Genomic DNA, 9,107 nt, shown 5'->3' on the forward strand with positions numbered 1-9,107 from the left:
GTAAAGTGTTGGAGGATATTTTGTAAATGACATCGCCGAAGTCAAGGATTGGTAGGATAGTCAGTTTTACGATGGTATGTTTGGCAGCATGAGTGAACGGGGCTTTGTTGCGAAATAGGAAGCCGATTCTAGATTTAATTTTGGATTGGAGATGCTTAATGTGAGCCTGGAAGGAGAGTTTACAGTCTAACCAGACACCTAGGTATTTGTAGTTAGTCCACATATTCCAAGTCAGAACCGTCCAGAGTAGTGATGCTAGTCGGGCGGGCGGATGTGAGCAACAATCGGTTGGATTTAATTTTACTAGCATTTAAAAGCAGTTGGAGGCCACGGAAGGAGTATTGTATGGCATTGAAGATCGTTTGGAGGTTTGTTAACACAGTGTTCAAAGAAGGGCCATATGTATACAGAATGGTGTCGTCTGCGTAGAGGTGGATCAGAGAATCACCAGCAGCAAGAGCGACATCATTGATATATATAGAGAAAAGAGTCGGCCTGAGAATTGAACCCTGTGGCACCCCCATAGAGACTGCCAGAGGTCCGGACAACAGGCCCTCCGATTTGACACACTGAACTCTATTTGAGAAGTAGTTGGTGAACCAGGCGAGGCAGTCATTTAAGAAACCAAGGCTATTGAGTCTGCCAATAAGAATGCGGTGATTGACAGAGTCGAAAGCCTTGGCTTTTATCGATGGCGGTTATGATATCGTTTAGGACCTTGAGCATGGCTGAAGTGCACCCATGACCAGCTCGGAAACCAGATTGCAGAGTGGAGAAGGTACGGTGGGATTCAAAATGGTCGGTAATCTGTTTGTTGACTTGGCTTTCGAAGATTTTAGAAAGGCAGGGCAGGATGGATATAAGTCTATAGCAGTTTGGGTCTAGATTGTCACCCCCTTTGAAGAGGGGGATGACCGTGGCAGCTTTCCAATCTTTGGGGCTCTCAGACGATACGAAAGCGAGGTTGAACAGGCTAGTAATAGGGGTTGCAACAATTTCGGAGGATACTTTTAGAAAGAGAGGGTCCAGATTGTCTAGCCCAGCTGATTTGTAGGGATCCAGATTTTGCAGCTCTTTCAGAACATTCGCTGTCTGGATTTGGGTGAAGGAGAAGCGGCGCAAGTTGGGCAAGTTTCTGCAGGGGGTGCTGAGCTGTAGGCCGGGGTAGGGGTAGCCAGGTGGAAAGCATGGCCAGCCGTAGAAAAATGCTTATTGAAATTCTAGATTATTGTAGATTTATCGGTGGTGACAGTGTTTCCTAGCCTCAGTGCAGTGGCCAGCTGGGAGGAGGTGCTCTTATTCTCCATGGACTTTACAGTGTCCCAAAACATTTAGGAATTATTGCTACAGGATGCACATTTCTGTTTGAAAAAGCTAGCCTTAGCTTTCCTAACTGACTGAGTATATTGGTTCCTGACTTGCCTGAAAAGTTGCATATCGCGGGGACTATTCAATGCTAATGCAGAACGCCACAGGATGTTTTTGTGTTGGTCAAGGGCAGTCAAGTCTGCGGTGAACCAAGGGCTATATTTGTTCTTAGTTCTACATTTTTTGAATGGGGCATGTTTATTTAAGATGGCAAGGAAAGCACTTTTAAAGAGCAACCAGGCATCCTCTACTGACGGGATGAGGTCAATATCCTTCCAGGATACCCGGGTCAGGTTGATTAGAAAGGACTGCTCGCTGAAGTGTTTTAGGGAGCGTTTGACAGTGATGAGGGGTGGTTGTTTGATCGCGGACCCATTACACACGCAGGCAATGAGGCAGTGATTGCTGAGATCCTGGTTGAAGACAGCAGAGGTGTCAGGATGAAGGCAAGTTGGTCAGGATGATATCTAAGAGGGTGCCCATGGTTACGGATTTAGGGTTGTACCTGGTAGGTTCCTTAATAATTTGTGTGAGATTGAGGACATCTAGCTTAGATTGTAGTACGGCCGGGGTGTTAAGCATATCCCAGTTTAAGTCACCTAACAGTACAAACTTTGAAGATAGATGGGGGGCAATCAATTCACATATGGTGTCCAGGGCACAGCTGGGGGTCTATAACAAGCGGCAACGGTGTGAGACTTGTTTCTGGAAAGGTGGATTTTCGAATTGTTTGGGCACAGACCTGGATAGTACAGTCGTGGCCAAAAGTTTTGAGAATGACACAAATATTAATTTTCACAAAGTCAGCTGCCTCAGTTTGTATGATGGAAATTTGCATATACTCCAGAATGTTATGAAGAGTGATCAGATGAATTGCAATTAATTGCAAAGTCCCTCTTTGCCATGCAAATTAACTGAATCCCCCAAACATATTTCCACTGCATTTCAGTCCTGCCACAAAAGGACCAGCTGACATCATGTCAGTGATTCTCTCGTTAACACAGGTGTGAGTGTTGACGAGGACAAGGCTGGAGATCACTCTGTCATGCTGATTGAGTTCGAATAACAGACTGGAAGCTTCAAAAGGAGGGTGGTGCTTGGAATCATTGTTCTTCCTCTGTCAACCATGGTTACCTGCAAGGAAACACGTGCCGTCATCATTGCTTTGCACAAAAAGGGCTTCACAGGCAAGGATATTGCTGCCAGTAAATCAACCATTTATCGGATCATCAAGAACTTCAAGGAGAGCGGATCAATTGTTGTGAAAAAGGCTTCAGGGCTCCCAAGAATGTCCAGCAAGTGCCAGGACCGTCTCCTAAAGTTGATTCAGCTGCGGGATTGGGGCACCACCAGTACAGAGCTTGCTCAGGAATGGCAGCAGGCAGGTGTGAGTGCATCTGCACACACAGTGAGGTGAAGACTTTTGGAGGATGGCCTGGTGTCAAGAAGGGCAGCAAAGAAGCCACTTCTCTCCAGGAAAAACATCAGGGACAGACTGATATTCTGCAAAAGTTACAGGGATTGGACTGCTGAGGACTGGGGTAAAGTCATTTTCTCTGATGAATCCCCTTTCCGATTGTTTGGGGCATCCGGAAAAAAGATTGTCCGGAGAAGACAAGGTGAGCGCTAGCATCAGTCCTGTGTCATGCCAACAGTAAAGCATCCTGAGACCATTCATGTGTGGGGTTGCTTCTCAGCCAAGGGAGTGGACTTACTCACAATTTTGCCTAAGAACACAGCCATGAAAAAAGAATGGTTCCAACACATCCTCCGAGAGCAACTTCTCCCAACCATACAGGAACAGTTTGGTGATGAACAATGCCTTTTCCAGCATGATGAAGCACCTTGCCATGAGGCAAAAGTGATAACTAAGTGGCTCGGGGAACAAAACATTGATATTTTGGGTCCATGGCCAGGAAACTCCCCAGACCTTAATCCCATTGAGAACTTGTGGTCAATCCTCAAGAGGCGGGTAGACAAACAAAAACCCACAAATTCTGACAAACTCCAAGCATTGATTATGCAAGAATGGGCTGCCATCAGTCAGGATGTGGCCCAGAAGTGAATTGACAGCATGCCAGGGCGGATTGCAGAGGTCTTAAAAAAGAAGGGTCAACACTGCAAATATTGACTCTTTGCATCAACTTCATGTAATTGTCAATAAAAGCCTTTGACACTTATGAAATGCTTGTAATTATACTTCAGTATTCCATAGTAACATCTGACAAAAATATCTAAAGACACTGAAGCAGGAAACTTTGTGGAAATTAATATTTGTGTCATTCTCAAAACTTTTGGCCACAACTGTATGACAGAACTCTGCAGGCTATCTCTGCAGTAGATTGCAACTCCGCCCCCTTTGGCAGTTGGCTAAAATACATACAGATCTCCAGGCCCGTATTCATAAACTGTCCAAGAGTAGGAGTGTTGATCTAGGATCAGGTCCCTCTGTCAATGTAATCTTATTCATTATGATCTAAAAGGCTAAACTGATCCAAGATCAGCACTACTACTCTGAGATGCTTTATGAATACTAGGACCAGGCTAGGCATGATGTTCCTTTAAAACCTTGTCTAAGCAGTCTATCTACAGTACCTTTGTGAATAACAACAACGACAACACAGGTCCTATAGCGATTTACATATTTTATTTACTTATATTTTTTATATATTTTAAAATCACTCAAAAATCAAGTTGGCAGTGCAAACCAAGAGGACAAACAGTTAAACACTAAATACATTAATGAAGGTATTTGATGACAATTCATCTCACTGTAGTTGACGTATGTGTATATTCACTGCATAATATTTAGGCAAAAAAACGAGGAACAGGTAAACAAACTCAAAACTGTTATAATTATAGTAGCTTGGTTACAGGAATAATCAGTGTTACTCTGAGAGGGATACCTCAGAGACAGAGCTGGATTAAGAAATCTTCGGCCCCGGGGGAGGTAGCTAGTATGTACATATCTGTAGGGGTAAAGTGACTAGGCAACAAGATAGATAATAGACAGTAGCAGCAGCATTTGTGGTGTGTGTTTGTGTGTGTCTCATCAGTATGAGTGTGTGTTCATGTTATGTGTGTGTGGGCATATGTAGTGTGTGTTGGGGTGTTAGTGTAAGTATGTATGAGTACAGGAGGGGACAAAGCACACACCCCTGAGGGGCCCCTTTGTTTATGGTCAGCATGGCAGATGTGTTGTTGCCAACCCGCACCGGCTGGGTGTGGCACATCAGGATGTCCAGAATCCAGTTGCAGAGACATTACATGAATAAAATATTGTTTAATACCACACAAATGACCAAAATGAGTGGTTACTCTGACACTGACAAACTGAGATCAATAAAAATGATCTGGTCTTGAATTCAAACAATAGCCTAGGCCAATGAAGCGACACACAGATTGTAAAATATTAGGAGGATATATAGTGCCTTCGAAAAGTATTCAGACCTTTTTTCACATTTTGTTACATTACAGCCTTATTCTAAAATTGATTAAATGTTTTTTTCTCCCTCAGCAATCTACACACAATACCCCATAATGACAAAGCGAAAACATATTTTTAGAAATGTTTGCAATGTATAAAAAACAGAAATACCTTATTTACACAAGTATTCAGACAGTTTGCTATGAGACTACAAATTGAGCTCAGGTGCATCCTGTTTCCATTGATCATCCTTGAGATGTTTCTACAACTTGATTGGAGTCCACCTGTGGTAAATTCAATTGATTGGACATGATTTGGAAAAGGCAAACACCTGTCAATATAAGGTCCCATTGTTGACAGTGCATGTCAGAGCAAAAACCAAGCCATAAGGTCAAAGGAATTGTCCGTAGAGCTCAGAGACTGGATTGTGTTGAGGTACAGATCTGGGGAAGGGAACCAAAACATTTCTGCAGCATTGAAGATCCCCAAGAACACAGTGGCCTCCATCATTCTTAAATGGAAGAAGTTTAGAACCACCAAGACTCTTCCTAGAGCTCGCTGCCTGGCAAAACTGAAAAATAGGGGGAGAAGGGCCTTGGTCAAGGAGGTGACCAAGAACCCGATGGTCACTCTTGAGAGAGCTCTAGAGTTACTCTGTGGAAATGGTAGAACCTTCCAGAAGGACAACCATCTCTGCAGCACTCCACCAATCAGGCCTTTATGGTAGAGTGGCCAGACGGAAGCCACTCCTCAGTAAAAGGCACATGACAGCCCGCTTGGAGTTTATCAAAAGGCACCTAAAGACTCTCAGACCATGAGAAACAAGATTCTCTGGTCTGATGAAACCAAGATTGAACTCTTTGGCCTGAATGCCAAGCGGCATGTCTAGAGAAAACCTGGCACCATCCCTACAGTGAAGCATGATGGTGGCAGCATCATGCTGTGGGGATGTTTTTCAGTGGCAGGGACTGGGATACTAGTCAGGATCAAGGCAAAGATGAACGGAGCAAAGTACAGAGATCCTTGATGAAAACCTGCTCCAGAGCGAAGGTTCACCTTCCAACAGGACAATGACCCTAAGCACACAGCCAAGGCAACACAGGAGTGGCTTCGGGACAAGTCCCTGAATGTCCTTGAGTGGCCCAATCATAGCCCGGACTTGAACCCGATCGAACATCTCTGGAAAAACCTGAAAATAGCTGTGCAGCAACGCTCCCCATCCAACCTCACAGAGCATGAGAGGAATGGGATAAACTCCCCAAATACAGGTGTACCAACTTTGTAGCGTCATACCCAAGAATACTCAAGGCTGTTATTGCTGCCAAAGGTGCCTCAACAAAGTACTGAGTAAAGGGTCTGAATACTTATGTAAATGTAATTTCTATTTTTTATGAATACATTTTCAAAAAATTCTACACCTTCTTTTGCTTTGTCATTATGGGGTATTGTGTGTAGATTGAGGGGAAAAAACGATTTTATCAATTTTAGAATAAGGCTGTAACCTAACACAATGTGTAAAGAGTCAAGGGGTCTGAATACTTTCCAAATGCACTGTGTGTATATATATATATATATATATATATATATATATATATGCACACAGTACAAGTCAAAAGTTTGGACACACCTGCTCATTCTTTATTTTGACTATTTTCTACATTGTAGAATAATAGTGAAGACATCAAAACTATGAAATAACACATACGGAATCATTTAGTAACCAAAAAAAGTGTTAAACAAATCAAAATATATTCTTAAAAGTAGCCACCCTTTGCCTTGACAGCTTTGCACACCCTTGGCATTCTCTCAACCAGCTTCATGAGGTAGTCACCTGGAATCCCTTTCAATTAAGGTGTGCCTCGTTAAAAGTTAATTTGTGGAATTTCTTTCCTTCTTAATGCGTTTGAGCCAATCAGTTGTGTTGTGACAAGGTAGGGGTGGTATACAGAAGATGTCTATTTGGTAAATGACCAAGTCCATATTATGTCAAGAACAGCTCAAATAAGCAAAGAGAAACGACAGTCCATCATTACTTTAAAACACCTCTACAGGATCGCCCCCCCCCCCCACCCCGCGGTTGAGATAATGTAGGCTAATGTGATTAGCATGAGGTTGTAAGCAACAAGAACATTTCCCAGGACATAGACATATCTGATATGGGTAGAAAGCTTCAATTCTTGTTAATCTAACTGCACTGTCTAATTTACAGTAGCTATTTCAGTGACGGAATACCATGCTATTGTTTGAGGAGAGTGCACAGTTATGAACATAAATGTATTAATAAAACAATTAGGCACATTTGGGCAGTCTTGATACATTTTGAACAGAAATTCAATGGTTCATTGAATCAAACTTTGCACATACACTGCTGCCATCTAGTGGCCAAAATCAAAATGGCACCTAACCTGGAATAGTACATCATGGCCTTTCTCTTGCGTTTCAAAGATTATGAGAAAAAACCCCACAATAAAGCATGTTTTTTCCTTTGTATTATCTTTTACCAGATCTAATGTGTTATATCCTCCTACATTAATTTCACATTTCCACAAACTTCAAAGTGTTTCCATTCAAATGGTATCAAGAATATGCATATCCTTGCTTCAGGTCCTGAGCTACAGGCAGTGACATTTGGGTGTGTCATTTTAGATGAAAATTTTAAAAAAGGGTCCCATCCTTAAGAGGTACTTTAAGACATGAAGGTCAGTCAATACGGAAAACTTCAAGAACTTTGAAAGTTTCTTCAAGCGCTATGATGAAACTGGCTCTCATTTAGACCGCCACATTAAAGGAATAACCAGAATTACCTCTGCTGCAGAGGTTCATTAGAGTTACAAGTCTCAGAAATTGCAGACCGAATAAAAGCTTCAGAGTAACAAACACATCACAACATCAACTGTTCAGAGGAGACGGCATGAAATCATGGTCGAATTGCTGCAAAGAAACTACTACTAAATGACAACAATAAGAAGAAGAGACTAGCTTCGGCCAAGAAACACCAGCAATGGACATTAGACCGATGGAAATCTGTCCTTTTGTCTGAAGAGTGCAAATTTGAGATTTCTGGTTCCAACCGCCGTGTCTTTGTGAGACGCAGAATAGGTGGCTACCACAGAATTCTGCAGCGATACGCCATCCCATCTGGTTTGCACTTAGTGGGACTATCAATTGTTTTTCAACAGGACAATGACCCAAAACACACCTCCAGGCTGTGTAAGGGGTATTTGACCAAGGAGAGTGATTGAGTGCTGCATCGAATTACCTGGTCTCCACAATCACCCAACCTCAACCCAATTGAGATGGTATAGGATGAGTTGGACCACAGAGTGAAGGAAAAGCAGCCAACAAGTGCTCAGCATACGTGGAAACTCTTTCTCAAGACTGTTGGAAAAGCATTCCAGGTGAAGCTGGTTGAGAGAATGCCAAGTGTCCAAAGCTGTCATCATGGCAAAGGGTGGCTACTTAGAAGAAACTTAAATATATTTTGATTTGTTAAACACTTGTTTGACTACTACACAATTCCATGTGTTATTTCATAGTTTTGATGTCTTCACTATTATTCTACAATGTAGAAAATAGTCAAAATAAATATTAAACCCCTTGAATGAGTAGGTGTGTCCAAACTTTTGACTGGTACTGTGTATGTATATATAAAAACAAATATATTAATATTAGTTTTTAATAGGCTACAGTAGGCCAGTGGCGGAAAAAGTACCCAATTGTAATACTTGAGTAACAGTAAAGATACCTTAACAGAAAATGACTCAAGTAAAAGTGAAAGTCAGTAATACTACTTGAGTAAAAGTTAAAGTATTTGGTTTTAAATATATTTAAGTATCAAAAGTAAATGTAATTGCTCAAATATACCTCAGTATCAAAAGTATATAAAACAAACCAGATGGCATACTTTTCTTGTTTTTATACATTTATGGATAGCCTGGGCACACTCAGACATAATTTATAAACAAAGCATGTTTGTTTAGTGAGTCTTCCAGATCAGAGGCAGACCAGGGACAAGTGCGTGAATAGAACCATTTTCCTGTCTAGCTAAGCATTCAAAATGTAACGAGTACTTTTAGGTGTCAGGGGAAATGTATGGAGTAAAAAGTACATAATTTTCTTTAGGAATGTAGTAAAGTAAAAGTAAAAGCAGTAAAAAAATATATAAATAGTAAAGTACAGATACCCCCAAAAAGACTTAAGTACTTTACACCACTGCAGTCGGCTACTAAACAAACTTTCCAGTGGTAAACTGACTCACCCAATCACTCCATAGGCTACTCACCGGTGATGGCTCATAGGAGGCAATATCTCA

The sequence above is a fragment of the Salvelinus alpinus genome, chromosome 13, assembly GCF_045679555.1.
Source record: "Salvelinus alpinus chromosome 13, SLU_Salpinus.1, whole genome shotgun sequence".
NCBI lineage: Eukaryota > Metazoa > Chordata > Actinopteri > Salmoniformes > Salmonidae > Salvelinus > Salvelinus alpinus.